This window comes from Corvus hawaiiensis, chromosome 3, assembly GCF_020740725.1.
Source record: "Corvus hawaiiensis isolate bCorHaw1 chromosome 3, bCorHaw1.pri.cur, whole genome shotgun sequence".
Lineage (NCBI taxonomy): Eukaryota > Metazoa > Chordata > Aves > Passeriformes > Corvidae > Corvus > Corvus hawaiiensis.
This window is the reverse complement of record NC_063215.1, coordinates 96,770,439-96,782,474: the sequence shown is the minus strand read 5'-3', so window position 1 is coordinate 96,782,474 and position 12,036 is coordinate 96,770,439.

Genomic DNA, 12,036 nt, shown 5'->3' with positions numbered 1-12,036 from the left:
AGGTAATAGCTCCCCTCCTTTCTTCTAGGTATTTTGGTTTTCAGACAAACATAAGGCCCAAATTACAAGTGAATTTTCTGGATACACTGGGAGGAACAGTAGCAGATTTGAAAGACACTAATTCATTTACATTGAAAAAAGATCACAAAGTATGATGCCAGCCCATACATAGAGTTAAAGAAAAGATAAGGGCGTGTCTGTGTGTTTGTGTCCCTGCTCAGGCCTGCAGGGTGAGAGGATTGCCCTGCTGGCTTTAGAGGAAGGTGGTTTAGATGCTGTGCACTCCTCCCTCAAAAATAAAATTTACTAAAATTATGTGAAAAATAATCCATTGTGTTCTCAGGTTGTCTCTAATAACAGAACTTAATTTCTCTACTGAAGAAAAGTGAACAATCAATAATATCCTTTCATTTTTAATCAGAAGATGAATTTCTAAATAGGTTTTGTGTCTAACTAGGAAAGAGTTGACACAAACCAGTGGCCACAAACTAGTGGCCTTAGCTACCCTGCTGCTACAGGAATTATATGATGGACACATTTTAAAGTCTCCATTTATTTAGGCCAGTATTCTACAGATAAAATCATGAATGCCCTCCCAATTCTATATACAGTATAAAACCAAATTCTAATATATAGTCTAAAACCAAACCAGCTCTGATGAGCCCTCCAGCTCATTGCAGATATTGCTGAAAATGCAACCATTGGGTTAGATTTAATTGAGTTATGATTGCAGAACCTGGAGACCTAATTTCCCTAGTCAGGTAGGTCTTTATTTTTACCATTTCACACATCTTTTGCTCATAGCTGATCATGGCTATAAAAAAAATTACTGAGAGAACTTTCTGAAGACATCTCCCTTTCCCTAGTACACTTATTAACCAAACCATGAGCGCGGAAGTCCAACCTTCAGTGTTTCCGTTAGAAGTTACTGAAAAGGAGACCCAAGAGCAAAGAGATCATGCAAATGACCTTCAGAATCTAAAAAGTGCTGGCTAGAGGTAGTTCCAAAGCCCTCTTTGAGTGGCACCATATCCTGGACAAAGGAAAAAGAGCTATAAATGAATCTAGGAGGCTGCTTGCAGTACTGCCCAGCACCCCAGTACCTGCAGCATTTTCACCTAGTCGATGTGGTGGGACAGAACTTGGCAATAGCAAGGGAGACTTAGGCCCCACCAAAACACAGGGGGGGACTACTGCATTGTGATGGGCAGCACCAGTACTCCTGTATTTTTATTAAAAGTGGAAGGAAAAATTGGAATTACATATATGAAAGTCTTTCCCTAACGCAGTTCCTGCCAAACAGCAGGCACTTGGGATGAGAATAACCAAAAACCTTAAAATGTTTAAGACTTTAGTTTTTAAATCCACTTACAGGCAGATGGGGAGGGGATGGAGCAAAAGTGGAAAGTTGGGATGGTGTGATCTGAAAAACAGGCTGAGTAGTTATTTTTCATTTTGAAAGTATATGGACCTTGAACAGTTGAGTTTTTTTGCACTGATGTTCCTTTTTCTTTTTTTTTAAGGGCATTAGAAGATGTATTTCAAATGCATGTTAAAAGTAAGAGGCATAACCTTGATGAGGTGAGCAAAAAACATCTAATATTAAATATTCTGTCACCTCCAGTGGAAATGTTGTACATCAAGGGAGAGCAACAATTTATGGCAGATTGATGACCATGCAATTTTAATAAAAAGCAAGGAGAAAGTCCCTCTACCAAAGCAGCAGTAAGGGTGCTTTCCATGGAGGGCTGGTTTTCTGTACATTTTTGTGTCTTGCTCTAATAATGTTTCTAAAAGATAAATAATGTAGTTAGCATGCAGAATGACTTTAATTACATAAAACCTGTTCACTAAGAATGTTTGCTGCTGCACTTTTTTGCTGTGACTGCTATTTTCTGGAGTAGACCAGCAAAATAGACTTGGATGCTGTGACTAGATCCAGTAAGAAGACTTTGTGTTTTAATAGCTTGCATTTAGGAGTTTGGTCACCAGAGCCAAATGTAAAACTCTAAGTCCAACATTAAGGCTCCCCAGGTAGTGTCTGCTGAGAATTATACACCTCAAAATGCTTATCTGGACATCTCCCACGCTGAGAGGGAAGGGGCCTGTGGAGAGACAATAGGAAATGCCAGGCACAAATACATGGCCACAGTCCTGTCTCTCCTGTCTGCAAGTCTGGCACCTTATCTAGCATGAGCAAAAGCACATTTCCCTGTGCTAATCCAGGGTTTAGAGGCCTCTCCTGAGAGCAGGGCTTATAACTGCCCTTTGAAAAAATTGGAAAGAAGACACTGTTTTCCTTTGAAAATTCATTTGCAGAGGAAGTGGCATTAGTGGTGTTGCCATTGTCTTTGCTGTTATCCCAGACTGGTTGAAGCATTTGCCCATGAAACAGGGAAGGCAGACTCCAAAGGCTGAGAAGACCCAAGTCCAACACCTCATAAGCAGACTCAGGTGGGAACATTTCTGAGGAAATGGCAGAGTGTGGCTTTTAAACAAGCTACCTTGGTTTGTTTCTGCAAATTTATAACCATTTACAATTATACTTCCTTCAACACTAGGCATGTGGGAGTTGCACACATGATTTGCACATTGAATAAACAACAATCAAAGGAATTATAAAATAATTAGAATGCAGAATGTTATTTTGTCTTTCAAAGTGCTACAATTAGAGAGGTGGTGTTTTGGTAACTGTTTAGTTGCTGGACTGACAGGCAGTAGGTGGAAAAAGTGTTTAGGGAATTATCTGAGTTGAAATTAGTGAAATTTAGTCAGTTTTGTGGGAAAAAAAATTAGCAGCTGCACCTCAGTTTGAGAGGATATGTATTTTACATCTGACTAGAGGATGCTGAGCATATTTGTACGGTCAACTGTTGCCTTAGAGATAGAGCTGAGGAACCTTTAGCAGGAAACTGAAGGTAGATGATTGCTTCCAGAAGGATGAGTTTGTAAGCAGTAGCAGATTTCTGCTACGTCCCACTGTAACATGTTTGATGTCTAGGACTTGTTCTGCACCTGAGTAGAGCTTAAGCCTGGTATCTTCCCCTTCAAAGATACTGACTAAAGATTTTAAAGAAATTCAGAAAAAAGGAATAAAATTGGCCAAGAACCGATTTAAAGATTAGTGTTAATCACATATTTGCATGTTTAGCCATGCATCAATGAAAGGAAAAGGAACCAAACTGCCTCTGTATAATAGAAGAACACAGCTGCCACAGGAGAAAGAAGTGTTCTTTGGAAAGGTTAAACAAGAAGTGTAAGTAGAACTTACACCAAGAGAAGCTTGTGAGCAGTGACATATATTAGACCAGGCACAGTTCCCACAAGAAAAGTAATGGAAGCTGAATCACTGTGAGGCTTTTAAATGCCAAGTGAATTGGCCAGTGGATGGAAATGAATTCCATAGCTAGTGGACTTTTGTCCTGCAAAAGTATATTTTTCTCTTTTATTTTGATGTCTTCAAATCAAATTGTTTTTATTTCCTATCACTGCTTTCTGGGCCAGACAGGCAAAATAAGAAGACGGAAACACAGGTCTTTGAAATGTCTCCTTTTCACCCATATTGGATACCGGCCAAATTGTTATTTGGGTACTTCCTTCTCTGGGATCTGCTCTTCTGTGTATTTGCTATCCAAAACCAACACATCCCTCTCCAAGTTCCTGCTGGCATTTGCTCCAGGACAATGTCTGAGATCTGTTCCCTGAAACAACCTCACTTAGGTCTACTGCTAGTTAAACATCTTGAGGGTGCTTAAACCCACCCAAATGTGTTGCCTAACCCACCATTCATGTTTGTCCACACACCATACCCAAGCAATCCTCACCACTTACTAGGGAATTCATGTCTCTAGTACCTGCAGCCTCTCCTCCAGCTTTGAGAAAAAGTACCATTACTCTTCCAGGGAGAAGGTCACACACTCCATGGGATGTTATGTGGGGACTGAGGGAAAGAAGAATGCAATTAGTTGCCTAAATCTATTAAGAAACAGATAACTGCAGAGCAGGGAAGAAGAGAGTGGAGAAAAATACAGGAAACACGTGGAGTTAAGAAAGTGTCTCAACGACAAAAGCCTTTAGAAATGACTATCATCTTCACCTTTGGTGCTATTCTCCACATGCCTGCATGGCACAGTTATTGCTGTAAAGGGGCCACAGAGGGCACTTCCACCAAGGTAATTTTCAATTTGATTCATCAAGGTATGTCAGATGAGCAATATATTTTTTTTTCTTTAGGACATGTAATTTCAAATAGCATGCCCAGGAGAAAGCATGCACCAGTCCTTCCACCAAAATTTATTTCTGCTGTTCACACTGTTTCACTGCCTCTGCAGACTGCATTCAGTGGTCTGCTCAGAAGTCTTCAGCTGAGGGCTTGTTTCACCTGCCCAGCCCAGGATATTCAAATATTCTTTTCTGGTTTAGAATGACTGTATTTTTTTTTTTCTACCACACAAATTAGGAAATGGAAGAGTTTTTCCAACAAATTTTCACAGAGGAAACAGGTTCCCCCATTTTCTGTAGTAATGAAATGATCTCCACTCAGGAAAGCTTGTGAAAATTGTGAATTTTTATCTAGCCACTTGCTCAAATCCAGCATCAGACAGTTTTATACCCTTAGAAGTGCAAGGATGACATATTGGCTGCAGAATCTGATCCATACTTAGATACATTTTGAGAAGCCATAATTCCATAAAAAATATTTCCTTTAGAAAGAAATAAATGCTGGTCCTTGCTAAGAGGTACAAGTAAAAGGGTGGCTCATATAATCCAGGAAAGTGCAAAACGTGTCTCCTGGGCTTGAAATAGCCACTGGAATGGGTCTGTAAGTGCATCATTTCAGGAAATTGATGGGAAACCAACACAGCACCTACAGGGGTGAGGGATGCAGTACCCATCAGTCTTCCAATGGGCAAACTGTTCCAAGTAACTTATTTCTGGGAATTTTATCATATAAAGCCAAAAGCTTCTGAAGATACAAAGTAATACCTTACACTTGTTTTATGCCTTTGCTTTTAGGAGGATCATAAAGTATTCATTTTCAAAAAAATACAGTGTAATGACACCAAAAGCTTTATCTCAGATGAGGGCAAGATGGAAGACATCTGATAAATGGCACCCAGCAGTGTTACCAAACATTTCAGAACAGGAACATAGAACAGCACAGGCAACTGCACACCACAGTGGTGTGGAAGCTGAAAAGCCTTTTTTTTCAACCAAATAAAATAATTTCATTTGATTACTGTGCAAGTATGGCCTCAGTGATAAGACCTGGCAGAAAGCGTCATAGGGTCTTTCACAGCCATTAGTGGAAAGGTCTATGTTTACATTTCTCAGGCAAAATAATCCCCTCTTTTTGATGTACCACACCCCAGCACTATCTTGAGTCACACTGGAGCAGACACAGGAGAAAGCAACTCTGCTTAATCCCTGGCACTATCTCCTACGTGTTCTTTGCCCTTCCCTTCTCCAAGTGCCGTACCCTTTCTACTTAGCCCATCATGCCTCATGGGATTGCCTAAGGAGGAGACACATCACAAATGACTGTGGTTTGGGATGCTAATGCAATAATTAGTGGTTTAATCATCAAAGTGAATAAGCAACTTACCAACAGTCCCTTTCAGCCCTGTGCACTGTTACCATTTAAATACAGCATTTTGTAATGGACCATAATTAGATACTGCACATGGGAAAGTTTATAAAGTAAACCAGTAAAAATGAAAATGATTGCTCTGAGATGAGCACAGGACCCAAGTTTATTCTTCTCACAACAGAAAATGTCAGTGATCCGGTGTGTGGAAACTTTCTTCCAAACTAGTACTGACCCAGTGGCCCCATCACAGGCAGAAGGGGAAATGTCCTGTGAAACAAGTTCTCTTACCCATGTGACTTAAAGTAGGATATTCTATCTTGGCAAAGTCTTAGAAATTCCAGCATGAATAGTTTAATTTCAATTTCTTAAATTTCTTCTGAAGTTTCAACTGGATGTATTAATTTCTGGCTGTTTATACATTTCACATGCACATTCAATGGTGTGCCTGCGGTGGCAAATACCCTTTTCTTCAAGTTGCCTATGTAAACCAGAGTTTCCAAACATGAAGACAACTGTAAAACTGGACAAGTACCATACAAACATGATCCATCCTTCTACCAGGGGACACGTGTAGCCTTATAAGGCTGAAATAGAGAAACACATGGGGTCACAAAGTATTTTAAAAAGCATCTGTTTTGCTCCAATGAATTCTGGATGTTCAAGCTGGTGTCTTAACCTATGGGGAACCTGTGCACATGGTAGGCATAACCTTAGACTACATGCAGTCCCAAGCTATGATGTATCAATCTCCCACATTTTTGTCACACAGAAAAGATAAATTTGCTTCTACTTTATGCAATGTGTTCCATGGAGTTCTACTCCATGGGAGCTTCCTGCAGGCAAGGCACTTCCCATTGAAGACACCCCACCAAAAGAGGGGGGATAAAGGTGAGAGCCAAGTGCTTTCTAGCAGTCACCTGCACTGTAGGTACCCTAAAGACAACCCTGTGAAGGCACAGAAGTACCACAGACGATGCTCAGGCACTGCTCATGCTGCAACAGCTGTGACCTGGAAAAGAGGTGCTTGTTTCCAGCTTTTTCTGGTATTTAGTGTAGATGGAAACTGCATCTTCCAGAATGGGATTTTCCAGGAGAATTTAGCTAAAAGATAGATGATCTGGACTGAAAAATTTCTTGCAAATGGAAGACAAAGTTTCTGGGACTACTTGAGTGAGCTAGAGGAAATAAATGAATGAGGTAGTGGGGACAAAAGTAAAACACCTACTTAACTGAAACCTCATTTCAGTAGTTTTCTCCAGTTAATTAAGTATTGAGGAAAATGGATGCAGAAAGTACATTTTAAAGTAATCAAGTACTGCCAGAAATCAAACCAGCAATTTGAAAAGAGAACAACACTGCTCTCTGGCATCTGACAAAATAAGATATTTGACAGGGAACAATATGTGCAGTACTGGTTAATTGGGAAGCGAGGAGAAGAATAATCATAGCTGCATTACTGAATTTATAGAAGTGTCTCCAGTGTACCACAGGGACGATGCGAATTTGTGGAATCCTCCTGCCTGCTACAGCAAGCCAGCAATCACTTACATTCCCATCAACATTTTTTTCAATGTACCCTAGACAGCAATGCAGAAATAGCAACTGTGGTGGTTGAGCCCAGGAGAATTGCCTTTAAAATGACTGTAAAATCCCCCAGTTCCCTCTGCTGATGAAGAGATACTGGATAAGAAACAAGTGGGGAAGAATTAACACTTGGTCTCCTTTGTTAGAGCTCATAAGAGCAGGGTGCAACGCTTTCCCAGGTATCTGGGTATGGAATATGGCTATTCCAGCAGCAGTCCTAAAACAGGACTGTGTGTTTTTTCAAAGCATCAACTTTAGAGCAAAGACAAGACTTTAGTTTCCCCATCTTTTAGTTCTAAGCTGTAGCTGAACACCATGTGAACTTAACCCGTAAACTCAGCTACATTTTGGAAGCTCTGGCAGAGCATTCAAGGCTATATTTTCTTCCCTGCACTGACCTTTCATTTTTTAACTTGTCATTTTAAGTACATTAAAATGATGCTTTCAACACAAGAGTGCTACTTTGTCAAAGAAGTCAGCAATGGGGATGGAGACACCTAAGCAAACCAATCATTTGGTACCCTTCTGACTCACACTTAAAACAGTGTAAGGGGATGTGCACTTAATGGGAGATTCTTATTTAGATTCTTTGATATAAACCAATACTTTCATGTGTAACTGCCTGTCTCAGCAATACATTTGTTGACCTGAAGATAACATCAGGAGCCAGACACCAAACACTTAGATAAAAAGAGAAGAAAAAGAGCAGCTAACCAAGTTAAAGAAGCAGCTAAGCAAGTAGGAGATCCAGAAATCACAAAATAGATTCTTTCCTCTGTAATCGCTCGTAAGAAATTGAAGAGAAAGAAAAATCCCATAGGATGAAGTATCAGTCTTCTCCATTACTACTTTTAACCTCCATGATCAGAATCTAAGATAATTACATTAGTCCAAAGTTAAGGTAATCCAAACTATGCTCCCCTCAGAAGAACTAAAATCTTCAATCCCTCAGTGCCAGGCAGTGCCTAAAACCACACATAAGTTTAAGTATCAACAACAGTGCTGAAAACAGAGTATTTTTCAACTTGGGGTCAAAAGAATACAGAACACTTCCCTTTCTTTATACTGGGAAAAAAAAAAAAATCAAAGCAGGCACTGACCACAGTTAATAACTTCCAAATTCCCATTTTGCCTCTAAAAGAAGAAAAAAATCAGTAGTCAGATGTGGATACACAGTCTTCATGAAAAAGTCAATCTTCCTTCACAAGATCAAATGTATTTACACTGTATTTTATGTGGTACTCAGCAGGCCACTTAAATAAAGGAGCCCTGAAATAAAGGAACCTCTGTATCCAGCACAGAGCAGATTCTCACTGAGCTTCCATCTGTTTAATTTATGAAGCAGAGTAGCAGAAAAGCAAAATACAAAGAGCTGCTGATTTTTCTATGCACCCATCAGACCTTTCACTGAAATATTTCAACAGCTGTATTGTCAACAGAGATCATGATTTGTCTGCTGTTAAAAAAGCTTCCAGGAATAAAACCATGCAAAAAGCCAAACAGATTTAGCTATTTTATAGCTACATCCTGTTTTCCTATGTTCCACAGAGTTTCTGAACTCTACACTAAAATAAGTGCTCGGGTGTGCATATAAGTGTGTCAGAGAACGTACACACATACACATATATAATATATATATTATATATATATAGAGATAATCTCCTATCTCCTGTCCCTGGAGCTATAGACAGACTAGTCCATATATCAAGCAAACCTACAACATTGCCTTTGAATACTACTACTGCAGTGTGCTTTCACCACAGTCCACCTTGCGTTCAGTTGTCAACATCGTTAAGAAGTTCAAATAGCTGTTTTCAATTGCTGTTTTCTGCAGAAAATTACCATCAGCCTTTTGTAATTTATGGCTATTTATGACAAGATAGCAGAAGCAGAGGGAGGTGGAATCATTTTAAGGGTTAGACAGCTGAAGTCTTGAACAGAAAGAACAAGGATCAGGCACCTGAAACTAGTTCTGGGACAAATCTGGAGTGTATTCCAGCACCTGGGCCACAGAGTGGCACTGGTTTTTTTCCTACAGTGTTTACCTTGTTCAGCAGTGTTAACCTGTGTAAAAGGAATTTGTTTGTCATGTGCTGTACAGAGAAGATCCCGACAGGAGCATGTTGCACTTTTCTCTGTCATCACGTTCAAGGTTTTAGGGCGCTATCGCTCTGTTGTCCAATACACACTTCTGAGACCAGACACATTTGGATTCATCACTGCTCCTCCTGGTATTTTTCTTTCTGTTTAAAAGTGTATTAATTTGCAACAACTGTAGGGCACACCAACAAAATTAGCTGGAGAGTGAGATTCTTCTTTCAGCTCCATCTCTCCCTCCCACCGGCCGTCACTGGAAGGGCAGACTGTTCCAAGTGGTCCCGCTGTGAGCCAGCAAATTTAGAAATGGCAGCACTGCCCCCAAGGGTGGAGCTGCAGGGCAGTGCAGAGAACTCCTGATCTCCTCTGCAGCCAAGTGGGCTCGACAAGTCCAGGCAAGATCTGACCTGGGAACATTTTAAATTCTGACACCTGAGAGATCAGTTCAAACATTGGCCCTTAATAATAATAATAATAATAATAATCCTGAGCAGCAGACAAACAAATCTCCTTTTATGTTTTTCTTTCATTACTAGGTAAAAATGAGAAGAATATTTCAAACTCTGAAGAAAGAGCTGAACATCACAAACCACCCAGACCCTTCCATCAGCTGTGGGGGAACATGGCAGAAGGATGCCAGCATTCCTGCAACATGCTTTTAACTTACAACTTGGGGCATTTCAGGGAGCATGCAAAACCACTTGGGACAGCAAACTACATTTTACACCAATTACAATGTAAACCTTGGGTAAACAGGAAAGTCAAAAAGAGATCCAGCTAATGCATCTTCCTGTGATGTAACACAGTATTACTATGGCAACAACTGGGTTAGCATGCTAAGAGCAATAGCAGAGCACCAAAGAGATTTTTACAGGGACTTTCACAATCAGAATAGAAAGCCACATACAAGTACCTTTCTATTCATTACAGAGAGCTGACAAAATACATCCTATGCAATAATACTAGGAAATCCGATGAAGTACTTTTTTTTCCTCTGCATGCTTGATATACAGATAGGTTGGAAATTATGTTCCTGATACAGCTTCCCTATGTGAGTTGTGACCTGAAGTCTCATCAGTTTGCAACAGAATGTAGAATATTAAGTCCCACTTTGAAGAGATTTAGGCATTAATCTGTCTTTAAAATCTTAACCTATGTCAAAAAGCTGAGATTACCCAGTACTCCAACACATACTAGTTGCTAAAAAAACCTAGTCATTGTAACCTTTCAAAATGCAAACATTTTACATTAATGAAATCTAAAGGCTTATAAAATACAAATGCGGCCAAGTAGGAAAATATGTAACAACTGAAGTCTCAGTGCTTTCTTTTACTGATGATAGTCACTTCTTTCATTATAGCATAGTTGTTCAAACTTGTCTGGTTAAGATTAGACAGTTTTCTAAAGATAGATGTTTTTTCCACACTCTTCTCCAAGTGGGACACTTTTCAAGGCATCAGATTAAAATAGAAAAACAGCAGTTTTGTTTGGGTTTTTTCTATTGTCAGCCAGCAAAGCCTCTTCATACCCATGCTTCTACCTCAAGAGACTTAATTTTTTTAAAATTTCCATAATTCCACAGATGATCCTTCAGTAATTTTAAGATACAAAATTTGGTCTGAAATAATTTAGCTTTTATGAGCCACTTTGTCAGTACCTTGACAGAAGATGAGGCAAGAAAATGCATCCTTTGAGATGGGCCCCTTTTAGTCTCTCTGGAAGATGTCTTTAGGCATAGTGCCACAATGATAATTTTAATTACCTAACACTTGAGTTAACAAACAACTTGAGATGTTTAAGAAAAAGCCACAAGATCTACTGCTATGACCCCAAGCACAGGTATTATCTAGTTACTGAAGGATAACTTGTGTGGCAAGATTTTGTTCTTTTCAACAAGGAAAAAGACATGTATATTTGTTTGATTCTGTTAAACATGTGACACAAATGTTGAATTTTTTTAAAGATTTTTTTGTTACACTGATGAATAGATGATTTGTTCTCCTAAACTGCATTCTGACAGACAATACTGTAAGAAAGGCAGAATAATGGTGTGTATGTATATGTAAAAAGAGAAAACCACTCTGCTTTGAGTGTAAAACTAATCTTGATGTAGAAGGTATCATTATACTTCAAAAGTTCTTGAAACAGAAGTATTGTCTCTTATTTTAAGGAATCTTTTCCAAGGAGTAGAAAACATTATTACACACGTTTTGAAAGGAGAAACATCTTTCTGACAAAATAACAACAATATGAAAATGCCTATCTGCTGTGCACCTTGGAGCCTTAGGGCACTACTGCTCATGTACAGGAGCCTGATTTCCCTAATACCTGGCCAGGCAAGGTGAGCATAAGCAATATGAACTATCTGAAACTCGTTTCTGTTTAGTTGGATAATGACTGATGGAGTTGATGTTACCTTTTTTCTATAGTGTTAAGTTGGTTTATGCTACTGAGCAAGCCCAGTTACACCTTTGAGATCCACAAGCTGGGGTGAGCATTTTTGTAACAAAGCATCCTAAATTCAAGTGCATTATCATGAACTGAATGGGGTTATTCTTTTGTATTGATTCTTACATGCTATTTCCAGATAAGTCACTGTCTTTTGATATCTCAGAGAAGATTTTTCTTGAATGAAAAGGAGGTAACTCAGGGCATTCCATACAGATATTTCTTGACACCTGACCATTTCCCAACACATCCACTCTCCTTACATCAAGTACAGGTCTTCAATGATGTTCATAGAGACAGATTTGAGGTTAAGCATT